Source organism: Eschrichtius robustus, chromosome 20 (assembly GCF_028021215.1).
Source record: "Eschrichtius robustus isolate mEscRob2 chromosome 20, mEscRob2.pri, whole genome shotgun sequence".
In the NCBI taxonomy this organism is placed as follows: Eukaryota; Metazoa; Chordata; class Mammalia; order Artiodactyla; family Eschrichtiidae; genus Eschrichtius; species Eschrichtius robustus.
The window spans coordinates 55791416-55804087 of NC_090843.1; positions in this window are offsets into that span (position 1 = coordinate 55791416).

A 12672-nucleotide genomic window follows, 5' to 3' on the forward strand; every position below is an offset into this window, starting at 1 on the left:
GAGCATCGCTGAGAGCAAGCAGTGCCCGGCGGTCCCTGAGCAGACAGCCCCTGCCCATGGGTGAATCTACCTGAAGTTGCTGGACAAGGACTCCAGAGTGGCCTGGGAGCCCTCAGAACAACCTGTGAGAGACACATGAGAGGATCCTATCCTCCTTCCCACCAACCCAATTTTCTTTCCTTCTTGTGCTGTTCCATTGATGGTATTTTTCAGAGCAGGAGAAAGTCTGGGAACCCAAGGAACCCCCATGCCCCACCCGAGGACCAAGCATCCCACCTGGTTCCTTGGGTGGGATGATGTCTGAGCGCCCGGTCTGTCTCCCACGGAAGGTACATGGCGCTGTCTCTGGCTTTCTGCTGTGTGTGGGGTGGGGGTGGGCAGGCAGGTGGATGAATGAACACTTACTGCCCACCTCCAGTGTGCCAGGCCTCCCCGGCCCTGGTGCATCTGACAGTCATCTCATTCAGTCTTTGCAGCAGCCTGCGAGATAGGAAGGCATTATTAACCTCCTCTGTCTTTCATTAATACTGGGGCTCAGAGAGGCCACGTCATGTCCAAAGTCACACATCAAGTTAGTGGTGGCTAAGGTTCCAATTCGGATCTTCCGCTGCCATGTCCACTGCTGCTTCCTCTAGCCATTAAGGGCCTTGGCCTTACAGGGACGGTAGGGAAAGGTGGGTGGCCAAGAGCACGTCTACCCCAAGGCCCTGCCTGCTCAGGGATCATTCACAAGAGCCCTTTCTGCTGCCTCCTCTGAGACGGGCTTAGGTCAGTCCTGGAACAGACAGGGCTGGTCTTTGCCCAGAGAAATAAAGCCTTTGGTTGGAGAGAGCAGTATGGAAATGGCTACCTGCTCCCCTGCCAAGATAAAACCGACCCACCCCTCTGTCACTGCTCCCTACACTGCTGTTGTTGACGTGTCTGCCCCACCAGTGAGGGCTTCCAAAGACTTGCACTGCCTGCTGGGTCCAGTGCTGGCCCTATGGCTAATCCACAGCAGGCCACCACAAGTGTGATTGGTAAATAAATGACTGATCAGTGTTGTCAATTAGATGTATGCCTGGTGGTAGTGAGCAAGGTCAGTGAAGGTCATCCAACGTGGGCAATGAAGGATGAGTAGGACTGGCCAGGCTGATGGGGGAGGATGTGGTGGGGTGGGTGGAAGGGTGGGGGGATTCCATCTGGTTGAGGAATGACAAGAAAGCTGGGCAGGGGTTCAGGAGAAAAGATCCCAAGGTTGAGGAGGCTGACCAAAGGCTGTTTCTAAACAGCATCTCTTGAAGTTGGCTGGAGTTGCACTAACATTGATGGCCAGTGCCAGTCAGGATTGCTTTCGGCTGCAAGTAAGAGAAAACCTAGCTAACAGCGGCTTAAATCATAAGGGCATTTAATGTTTACTTAACAAGAAGTCTGGAGGTAGACGGTTGCTGGCACTGGTCCAGCAGCTCACTCGGGCCACCAAAGACTTGGGATTGATCGTCCACTCTGCTATCTTAAGGGTGCTATGCCTTTACTGTCATGCTTGACCCTCATACTATACACACATCTGCACTGAAGGCAGGAAGGAAGGTGTGCGAGATGGGGGCATGATGGTGCCTACTGCATCTTTCCCTTTTATTAGGAAAGCAAAAGCTCTCTCAGAAAGCCCTACAATCTTCCCTTTATGTCTTGTTGGCCAGAACTAGATCATATGCCCACCCTTAGGCCAATCACTGACAAAGGGGAATTGGAATACCATGAGACCAATTAGGACTCATTTCTTGGGCTTGGGAAATTGGCCTATGTTTCCTGAAATCAAGAGGTTTTCACCTACTACAAAACATGGCTTCTGGCAGGGGAAGAAAAGGGGGAGCTGCTGGGTAGGTGATGAACCAGGGTCTGCTATTATGACCCCTTCAGAGGGCTGCCCTCACTCCAGGCTACTTGAGTGGCTCCCTTTCCATGGAATTCAGTAGAAACACATTCCTGGGTAGGAAGAGAGTATGTGTTTGGTCAAGGGCTTCACCTCTGCCTCCACTTCCAGGAGAACCACTGGATTGGGAGGCTAGAGTCTGAGTCATGGACCAAGCTCAGTCCTGACGTCGGATACTGAACAAGTCAGTCCACTCTCTGGGCCTCAGTTTCCATCAGGAAGGGGCTGGACTAGAGCATCTGTAAGGGCCTTTCCACAGAGTCATGAATACCCTTACCCTACTGACCCTTCATCTGCTTGGGCCAGATGCAGCCCCTGCCGCATCCCCATGATGTCTTGGCTTAAAGTCTATTACATGGCCCACTCCCTGCTCCCATCTGGGTCTTAGCCATTTGCTGAAAGCCCTCTGAGACCTTTTCCCCATTGATATTTTGCCTCTTATATTTTGTAAAGAGGTTCTACCCAAGACCCTTGATTTCTCTCTTCTTAGCATACATCAGACATTTGGGCCCAAGGTTAGCTGAACACATAATCTTGACCAGGATTGCTCTCTGAGCTGTTTTTCCAGGGACTTATGACTCCACAAGGATCCCATGCATTCCAGGGTTCCTTATCCTTTGATCTTGGAATTGGGATCCTTCCCTGTCCCTCTGAGCTGAGGACTTCCTTAGGGAAAGACCTGGACCGCCTCCTCTGGCAAAACCAGTGAGCAGGGCATCTCCCTGGGACAGGAAAAGTCTTCCCTCCTCCCCACCATCCCTTACACACAAGAATAATGGATAATGAAACTTTTGCTCTGGACTTCAAGCAGGGAGTCAGCTCACTAGCACAGAGTCCAATTCTCAAAATGAATACGGACATTCCCTGGTAGGACCCTTGATGGCATGTTCTTTTTGGGGAAATAAAGACCAAATCCTGGACCGTCTGGTTAAAAACTACACCTGGAAGTCCTATTCTTAGCTCAGAACTCCTTTTTCTGGGGTACTCTCTCCCCTGGTCCCACATCATCTTAAAAGCCTTGTCTTCCAACCCACCAAAGAAGCTTCTTTTCACATTAAAAAAAAAATTCCATCATGATAAATCTTCCACATCATGGGATGGCTTTTTACATTCTCCAACAGAAAGCTTACCATTTCCGGCCAAAATCCTTGTGCTCAGATAGATATTCAGTTTATTTCCTGTGGTGTCCTGAGCCAGGATTCAGGTTCTCACTTCCCTGCCCCAGAAACGCCTTCCAGGCGCTTCCCTGATATGCTTGTGCAAATGCCCACTTCTACTCTCAGAGACATAGGCCGCCCACTGCCGGCAGTGTGAGAGCAGCATTTATGTCCCTGCTTCCAGCTATCAAGGGTAGAGAAATATGACAATTCAACCTCAGAACACCCTGTTATCCAATCAAGAAATTTTAACTAGTTTTTATATCTAAAAAGTTACCATGAACACAGTGAAAAAATTCCAACAGTACAAAAAAATATTGAGACATGTCCCTCCACTTTAGACCTTGAGGCCTCCAGGCCCTTCCAGAAAGGCAACCATTGCCCAACAGTTTCTTACATGTCCTTCCAGACATGTTACATATACAGTCGGCCCACAGGGGTTGGCTCCAGGACCCCTGAGGGTACCAAAATCTGCGGATGCGCAAGTCCCTTGTATAAAATGGCCTAGTATAGTCGGCACGCCCATATCTGTGATCCTGCATGATGGTTGGTTGAATCTGCAGATGCAGAACTCGAGGATACAGAGGGCCAACTGTATACAAGCTTACGTAATAGATATGCGTCCTCTTTATTACATCTGGGAGCATACTATACACATTTTCTGTCCTTGTTTCCACCCCTCCCCCTTAATTTATTTGGAGATCATTCCATTTCAGGACATATTAAGTTTGACTTTATTTCCCCATTCAATAGTTAATTTTGTTTTTCTTTTTTCTTTTTTTCTTTTTGGCTGCTCCCCAGCTTGTGGGATCCTAGTTCCCCGACCAGGGATTGAACCCAGGGCCTGGAAGTGAGAGCACCGACTTCTAACCACTGGACCACCAGGGAATTCCCAATTTTGGTTTTAAACTGAGGTAAAATTAAATTCAGTGAATTGCACAGATCAGTGATTTAGACAACTGTATAAAAGGTGTAAGCAACACCTCATTTCCATCTCCTTAACCCCTGAAGGTTCTCTTGCCCCTTCCAGGAATCTACACCTTCTTGAGGCAACCACTGTACTGATTTCTGTCAGCATAGGTTGGTTTTGCCTGTTGAAATTCATGTAAATGGAATCTTACAGTACCTACTCTTGTGTCTGATTTATTTTGTGCAACAAAATGCTTTAGAAATTCATTCCTGTTGTGTGTATCCATTCATTCCTTTTATCGTTGTTGCTAACTAGTGTTCCATTGTATGAATATGCCACAGTTTGTTTATTCTCCTTTGATGGACATTAGGTTTGCTCCAGTTGAGGGCTATCTGAATAAAGCTGTTATAAAATTCTCTGCATACGTCTTTTTGTGGACATATGTTTTCACTTCTCTTGGCTGTGTGCCTAGGAGTAAACCTCAGTCTTTTTAAAAGCCGCATAGTATTCTATTGTAAGTGTATACCGTATAATAAACAAGACCCCTGTTGATGGGCACTTGGGTCATTTCCAATCTTTTGCTAAGACTGTAATAAACATGTCTGTACTTAAATCTTTGTAAATGTACGTGAGTAGAATACTTGCCTAGAATGGCATGCTGGATGAAAACGTGTATGTATTTAAATGTGGGACAGAGGGGAATTCCCTGGCAGTCCAGTGATTAAGGTTCTGCACTTTCACTGCTGAGGGCCCGGGTTCCATCCGTGGTTGGGGAGCTAAGATCCCACAAGCTGCGTGGTGCCTCGGCCCCGCCACCCCCCCAAAAAAAATCTGGGACAGATATTGCCAACTTGCTTTCCAGAAAGGCTGTGCCAATATATATTCTCAAGAACTGTGCATGAGGACTTCCCTGGTGGCGCAGTGGTTAAGAATCCACCTGCCAATGCAGGGGACACGGGTTCGAGCCCTGGTCCGGGAAGATCCCACATGCCGCGGAGCAACTAAGCCCGTGCACCACAACTACTGAGCCTGCGCTCTGGAGCTCGTGAGCCACAACTACTGAGCCCGTGTGCCACAACTACTGAAGCCCGTGCGCCTAGAGCCTGTGCTCCGCAACAAGAGAAGCCACCACAATGAGAAGCCCGCGCACCGCAACGAAGAGTAGCCCCCGTTTGCCGCAACTAGAGAAAGCCCACACGCAGCAACAAAGACCCAATGCAGCCAAAAAAAACAAAAAAACAAAAAACTGCATGAGGCTATATTCTCACATATCCTGAATAACCCCGTATATAATCAAATTTCTCAATCATTGCTACTCTGATAGTTGCAAAATGCTATCTCATGATTTTCATTCTCATTTCTTTAAATTGCAAGTAACATTTACAATTTTTTCACATATTTATAATCCATTTGTGTATCTTTTTTGGGGGGGTAAACTCCTTTTTTCCTATTTTTAAGAGTTTTTTAAAAAGGCCTTTTCTTATTCACTTATAAGAACTCTTTATATATTAAGGAAATTAGTCATTTGTCGTAAGAATATTTATAGTGTATGCTAAAATATGGTAAAACTCTGTTTATTCTTCTTTTTAATCCCCCCCACCTCCTGCCCCCAGCTATTATCACATATTTTTCCATAAGAATTTCTGAATCAGCTTCTCTAGTTCCAAAAAAAACTTGGTTGGCAGTTACCTCTCTGACTATCTCTCTGCTACTCTGCCTCACTCTCCAGGGTTTCCTGACCTCAGCACAATTGGCACTTCAGACCAAATAAATCTTTGTTGCAGGAAGCTGTCTGTGCACTGCAGGATGTTCAGCAGCATCCCGGCATCTATTCACCGGAGACCAGCAGCAACCCCGCACTTCCCACCCCCCATTGTGACAATGAAAAATGTCTCCAGGCATCCCCAAATGTCTAAGAACCACTGACTCACTCTGATCTAACTACACAGGCCTCTTTGCTGCTCCTAGGGCACACCAAGTACACTCCTGCCCCATCACCTCCTTTAAATCTCTGCTCAAATGTTACTACTACTCAGCCTGTTTTAAATTATAACTCCCCACCCGCCCCACACTCTCTATAATGTCTTTGATTTTTCTCTATTGCATTTTTCATCTAGTGTACTATATAATTTACTTCTTTAGTTCTTTATTTTGTTTGTCTATCTCTCTCCCATCTTTAAGACTGTAAGCCCCACGAAGGCAGGGATTTTTGCCTGTTTTGTTCAATCCTGTATTCCTTGTGCCTAGAATACACCTGGTACACAGTAATGGCTCAATACGTATTAGATGACTCAATGAATCAGAATAGGTTTATAGATTAGATGAGAAATGACATCTTTATAATATTGATCCATCCTACACAACAAAATGTTATTTTTCCATATATTAAACTTTTATATCCTCCTGTAAAGTTTTCAAGTTTCTTACAAATAAGAAATACTAAATGTTTTTTGCAGTAAACATTTGCCCAGCCTGTTTTTTCCCATTTGTGGACTTTGGAAGCCAAAATACCTGCCTCACAAGGGGTGAGGACAGGCTGCCAGCTGCTTCCCTGGCCAGTGACCCTTGGGCCTGGGGTCATGTCTAGAAGCCCTCGCTGTCTCTCTTCCCCATCACCCAGCCCAGAGTGCTTCCTCCTGGCAGGCCCTCCACCGTGGCTGATGGCACTCCCTAGGTATCCATCTCTGTCCACCTCCCTGAGGGGCGCCAGCTAAGGGACATTGAAGTGATATCGCTCAAGACAATCCCACTGTGTGGGGCCTCCCCAGAGACCCAAGGGCTCACCTCTGAGCTCTCGTGTGGGGCAGGTGACAGACACACTGAGGGTGACTTTCCTTTCCTGGCCAGCTCCCTAGCCTAACAGGAGGGGCCTGTGCTAGGGGACAGATTGCCCAGCAGAGTAGGGGTGTTGGAGAAGAGGCCTGTCCTTGACAGGCTCTGAGAGGAGAGAAAGAGGGGGCTTCCTTCCTGTTCTCTGTTTCCCCAGACCCTTCCAGATGGGCCCCTGCTCCCCACCTTGCACCACACTCCTGCCCAGGTCTGAAGTGTGGGAGTGGTGGTAAGACCTGAGGCACAGCCGAGCTCCGGACTTCCTCCCTGGGTGTGGTCTCTCGCCTGTGAAACAACGACCCTTCTATGGTCTGAGAGCTCTGGGCTGGGCACACGGCGGGCACTTGGTGAAGCGGCTGCTCTTATGTTATCAGGCATCGCTGCCGCTCCCGGGGCCTCCTTTTTGGCAGGGCCTATGAGGATGCCCATCAGGACCACATGAGCCCCAGGTCCACCCCAAGGTCACCCTGACTGTGCCCAAGGTAGCCTCCAGATGGATCTGAAGCTGACTCGGTACCAGCCGGGGGAGGAGTGAGACCTTTAGAAGCAATAAGCTTCAAAACGATTATGGGCCCCCCTCCTTTTGCGTAAGTCAACATAAAATAAGATGATGCTTGTGAGGTAAGCCCAGAGGCCCTGACCGCTGGTGTACAAAGTGCTGTGTGGTGTCCTGCCTGCCCTGCCCCCAGCCGGGCCTTACACTGTGCCTGGGACCTCCCGGGGGTGGGAGTGGGGCAGCAGCCCTGCTCAGAGCCCAGAGCGGAGCTGGTGGACAGGCCTGGGCTGTCTCAGAGGCCTGGCGGGGCCTGAAGCTTGCCGCGAGGCAGGGAGGCGGGGGGGCAGGCTCCTGCCCGCTGTGGGGCTGCGGCAATGTCCCATGGTTCACCACTTCACATTTATAGCTCCAGTGCTTCTCAGCTTACTGTCCCTGCGGTGGGAGGCCCGGCTCTCTGGAAACCGCAGCTGTGGGTAGCTGGATGCCTGCCCGAGTGCTGAGCTGTGAGGGAGGCTCACAAGTTTCCCAGGACGGTGAGCCTCAGCCCCAGCCCCCGCCTCAGGCTTGCCCTGGCCTCTTCCTAGAATCTGGCTGGAGGCTGGGGGGAGCTGCCCAGGTAACGAGGGTCCCTCACCCTGTTAGCCCTCCGTGAGAAGCAGGAACCCTGCCAGAGAGTGGGGTGCTCCCTAAGGCTCCAGTGCGACTCTGGGACAAAGGGGCTGATGGAGGAGGTGAGGCTGAGCCAGAAGGAGGCTCACAGAACAGGGCTGGGGTGCTGGAGCTTGATTCTTTTTTAAAAATAATTAATTAATTAATTAAAGTTTGGCTGCGTTGGGTCTTCGTTGCTGCGCGGGCTTTCTCCAGTTGCGGTGTGTGGGCTTCTCATCGCGGTGGCTTCTCTTGTTGCGGAACACGGGATCTAGGCATGTGGGCTTCAGTAGTTGTGGCTCACGGGCTTAGTTGCTCCGCAGCATGTGGGATCTTCCTGGACCAGGGCTCGAACCCGTGTCTGCTGCATTGACAGGTGGATTCTTAAGCACTGCGCCACCAGGGAAGTCCCCGGAGCTTGATTCTTGATGAGCACACAGGAAGCATGGAGTTGCTGCTCTCCAATCCAAATTTCTCACCCTGCGAGAAATTCATCGTGGCGTGGCCCTCAGCAGACCCGTGCAGCAGGTCCGGCTCCATTTGGCCAGGGAGGGGTCTGAAGCTGGGAGACGGTGGGAGGTAGGCGACCTGCCTAGATGCTGGCAGCCGAGGAGGAGGAGCCAGGCCCAGGCCCAGCACCACAAGCCTGACAACAAAGCCCCGTTCTCTTCACTGCACCATGCAGACCTCGAGTTTTGTCTGAACTAGGGAGTGGGCCCCTGCTGGCTTGACAGAGACCTGGGAGGGGCAGGGCCTGGCTCCTGTGCCCCTAGCTGTGAAGCTGCCCAGCTCTGGCTCAGTTAAGGGACTGACTCCCTGCCCTGTCCCTCCCCCACCCCCCAAGGCCTGGGCCCTGACAAGGGCAGGTCAGGGAAGGAGGGAGGGAGTCCGGGCCCAGGCATGAGACAGCCCTCTGGGGCGTTTGGAAGCTCTCACCCTGCAATCGAGGGAAACCCCAGAGAGCAAACAGGGGAGGAGATGGGGGCAGGTAAGGCCATGATTACCGGGTGGGGTGCAGAGGGGCCCTGTGGGAAGGCAGGGCTCACCTTGGGGAGGTGAGGCAGGATGGCAGTTACCTAAAAACAGAGCTGATTTTCATAGAAATAGAACACCTACTGGGTGTGTTTCTTTTTTAAAGTTAGGTTTTATTTTGGTGTTCCCTTCCTCAGCAAACATCCCTGGCACGCCAGCCCTCGGTGGTTTCAGCCTGGTGACTTGGGCGGCTGGCTGGTTCAGGTCATGGTGCCCTTTATCTGGGACTGTGAAGCAAAGAGCAATTCAGTTCTACATTTACTGACCCCTGCTAGATGCCTGCTCTGTGCTGAGAGACAGGGTCACAGGGAGAATCGGCTTCCGTCCCTGCCCCCCAAAGGTGTACCCAAGTAAACAATCCTCCTACTGATTGTATAGGAGCAGACGGGGTTAACTCAGCTTGCGTGAATCAGGAAAGCCTTCCCAGCATCTATCCTAGGCATAGTTTTGAAGGATGAATAGTTTTTCAGACTCTCCTTTTTTCTTGCAACAAACAGCAAGCAGGCACTTCCCTGGTGGCGTAGTGGTTAAGAATCTGCCTGCCAATGCAGGGGACACAGGTTCGAGCCCTGGTCCGGGAAGATCCCACATGCCGCGGAGCAACTAAGCCCGTGCGCCACAACTACTGAGCCTGCGCTCTAGAGCCTGCGAGCCACAACTACTGAAGCCCACACTCCACAACTACTGAAGCCCGTGCGCCTAGGGCCCGTGCTCCACAACAAGAGAAGCCACTGCAATGAGAAGCCCGCGCACCGCAACAAAGAGTAGCCCCCGCTCGCTGCAACTAGAGAGAGCCCGCGAGCTGCAATGAAGACCCAACACAGCCATAAATAAATAAATAAATAAAAACCAAAACCCCCCCCCCAAAAAAAACCCAAACAGCAAGCAGCCACTATGTGCCAGCTGTCAAACTAGTAACAAAGAGACAGGACACAGGCTCTGCCCCGAGAAGTCTAGTAGGAGAGTCATGTGAATGGTGACAATAATGTCTTAAATGTCAAAATCGAAGTACAAGATGCATCAAAGGCCTGAGGAAGGAACTGTCCGTTCTACGGTGGGACACGAGAGCAAGGGTCTGTGCAAGGAGCTGGCTGAGGCGAGGAGCCGTGTGCTGCAGAAAGTTGTGCTAAGACAGGTACTGGGATTGGGCTCTCTTGGGCCCAAGTGCTTAGCAAGTTGCCGGGGGTGTGAAACCACCAAGCAGCAGCTGGGAGCAGGCCTGGTGGTTTCAGGCAAGCTGCCTATGGACGAGCCGTGTGATCTGGGGGCGTCTGACAAGTGGGTTCCAGCTCCCACCCCTTCACATATGGCCTGGGTGGCCTGGAGCCCCACACTTTACCTCTCCGCGCTCCATTTCCTCATGTCTAAAGAGATGATTACGAGATGGGAGGAATGGGATGATACACGTGAAGGCCCTCTGACAGAGCCCAGGCCTGCCTGCAGCTTATGGATGAACGGGAGCTGGCCTATCTCCCCCACAGGGTTCCCTGGAGGCAGGACTGGGTGTGAGGGGCCACGTGGAGGAAGGGGCAGTGGGGCTTCAGGTCTGTGAGGAGGGACCCAACCCCACTCTTGCTCTGTCAGGGGCGTCTTCGTGAGGCTGACAGGTGGTGTTCTTTGGTGGATCCCAAGATGGGGAGAGGGCCTTAATTAGCCTAGGCCTGGTTAGTCACAGGGGCTGCCTGTGTAAGCATGGCTGGCTTGTGCTGCTTTTTCTCATCTTTTCTAAATTAGGCCCCTTTGAGCAATGGCAATGTCAGCTTATCTGTGACAACTGTGCCCAATAGCCAGGGCTTTGCCTATCTGACCCTGGGACCCTCGTCAGGGTCTGGGGGAGAGCAGCATTCAGGAATCTTCTAGAGTGCAGAGGCTCTGAGATGGGCCTGACCAAGGGAGGCTGGCCTGCTCCAAGGATGGTGCCCCCTCAGCTCTCCAGGCCCCTGGCTCAGGCCTGAGGCTCAGGTTGGGCAAAGCATCACAAGTATCGGTGGTCTTTTCAAGAGCCCAGTGTTGACCTGGCCTTCGCGCAGGCTGCCCTGAGAGGGGCTCCACCAAGACGAGCCTTGTGAAAGGCCGGTTACCTGCCAGTGCTTGGCGTCTAAAATAGAATCTGCAGAAGCAGCAAAGCCTTTAATTCAATGTGTCTCAACAGTGGGTCTGTGTGGGCATAACTATGATCTGACTGGTCTTGAGTTATAATTACGGAGTCAGAATAAAAAATTACAGGCATTGTGTGGGCTTGTTTTAAATATAACGTAATCCATACCATCCTCTCTCTTATTTGCTAGATTTGAGGTGGAGTCTTTGGCCGTTGGCACAGGTTCTGCCTGACGTGTAGCAGATAAAAATGGCCCTTGCCCAGTGAAAAGGGCACAGGAGGAAGCCTCCCCAGACCCCTAATGTTACCGACTGCCCACGGCCCATAACCCACAAGCCCACGTGCGCATGGGTCTGTGCAGGCCTCTTTGTTGTTCACAGTATCTGTGTGCTGCACCTCCCCAACCAACCTCCCTGTCGCCAGCCTCTCCCAGCCAGTCTACCAGAAACATCTTTGTAAAACACAGTCTTGAGGCTTAAGAACCCATTAATGGTGCCCCTCTGTCTACAGGGTAAATCCAAACTCCAAGTTCTTTCAGGTCTTGGCCCCAAACCACCTTTCAGCATCATATCTGGGAACGAAGAACAGCCAAAGAACAGAGGTGAAGTACAGAATAGAGGTGAAGGGCCCTAGGTTCCAACTGTGTAGGATTAAACTCAGGCTCCACGTCTCATGAGCTGAGTGAGAGACTGGGCAGGTTACCCCATCTGTGTGCTTTAGCTCCCCACTATCGTAGGTTGTGCGGATGGAATGAGATAACACACTCTTGGGGTGACCCCAGGCAGGTGTCTTTTCTTCACTGAGTCTCAGTTTATCTATTGAAAGGAAGCAACAGACTCACTGCCTTTCAAATAAGTAAATTTTTAAAAAAATGATATTTCTTCAGGTAGTTGTGTGTAGTGAGATAGGCATGTGTTTTTTTGTTTGTTTGTTTGTTTTAGGCATGTGTTATTGGTTCAACCTTTCTGGAAAGCAAAATAGAAAGACTAAAAACATGTTTATACTCCTATGAGTATGAATTTAATCTAAGGGAAAATTCAAATTGTGGACAAAGATTTATACTTAAAAGATGTTTACCTCAGCGTTTTTTTTTTTTCAGTGTGTTTTTACATTCTTGAAAAATGAAAAACATAAATGCCCAACATTTGGATAATAGTAAGTATTTATGGTGTGTCCACTCAAAACTCTTATTCAGGAATTAAAAGTGTTTATGAAGAATATTTCATTATGTTGAAACAAACAACCCAATCCAAAAATGGGCAGAAGACCTAAATAGACATTTCTCCAAAGAAGATATACAGATTGCCAACAAAACACATGAAAGAATGCTCAACATCACTAATCATTAGAGAAACGCAAATCAAAACTACAGTGAGGTGGTGGGATGAATTGGGAGATTGGGATTGACATATATACACTAATATGTATAAAATGGATAACTAATAAGAACCTGCTGTATAAAAAATAAATAAAATTCAAAAAAAAACCAAAACAAAACTACAGTGAGGTATCACTTCACACCGGTCAGAATGGCCATCATCAAAAAATCTACAAACAATAAATTCTGGAGAGGGTGTGGAGAAAAGGGAA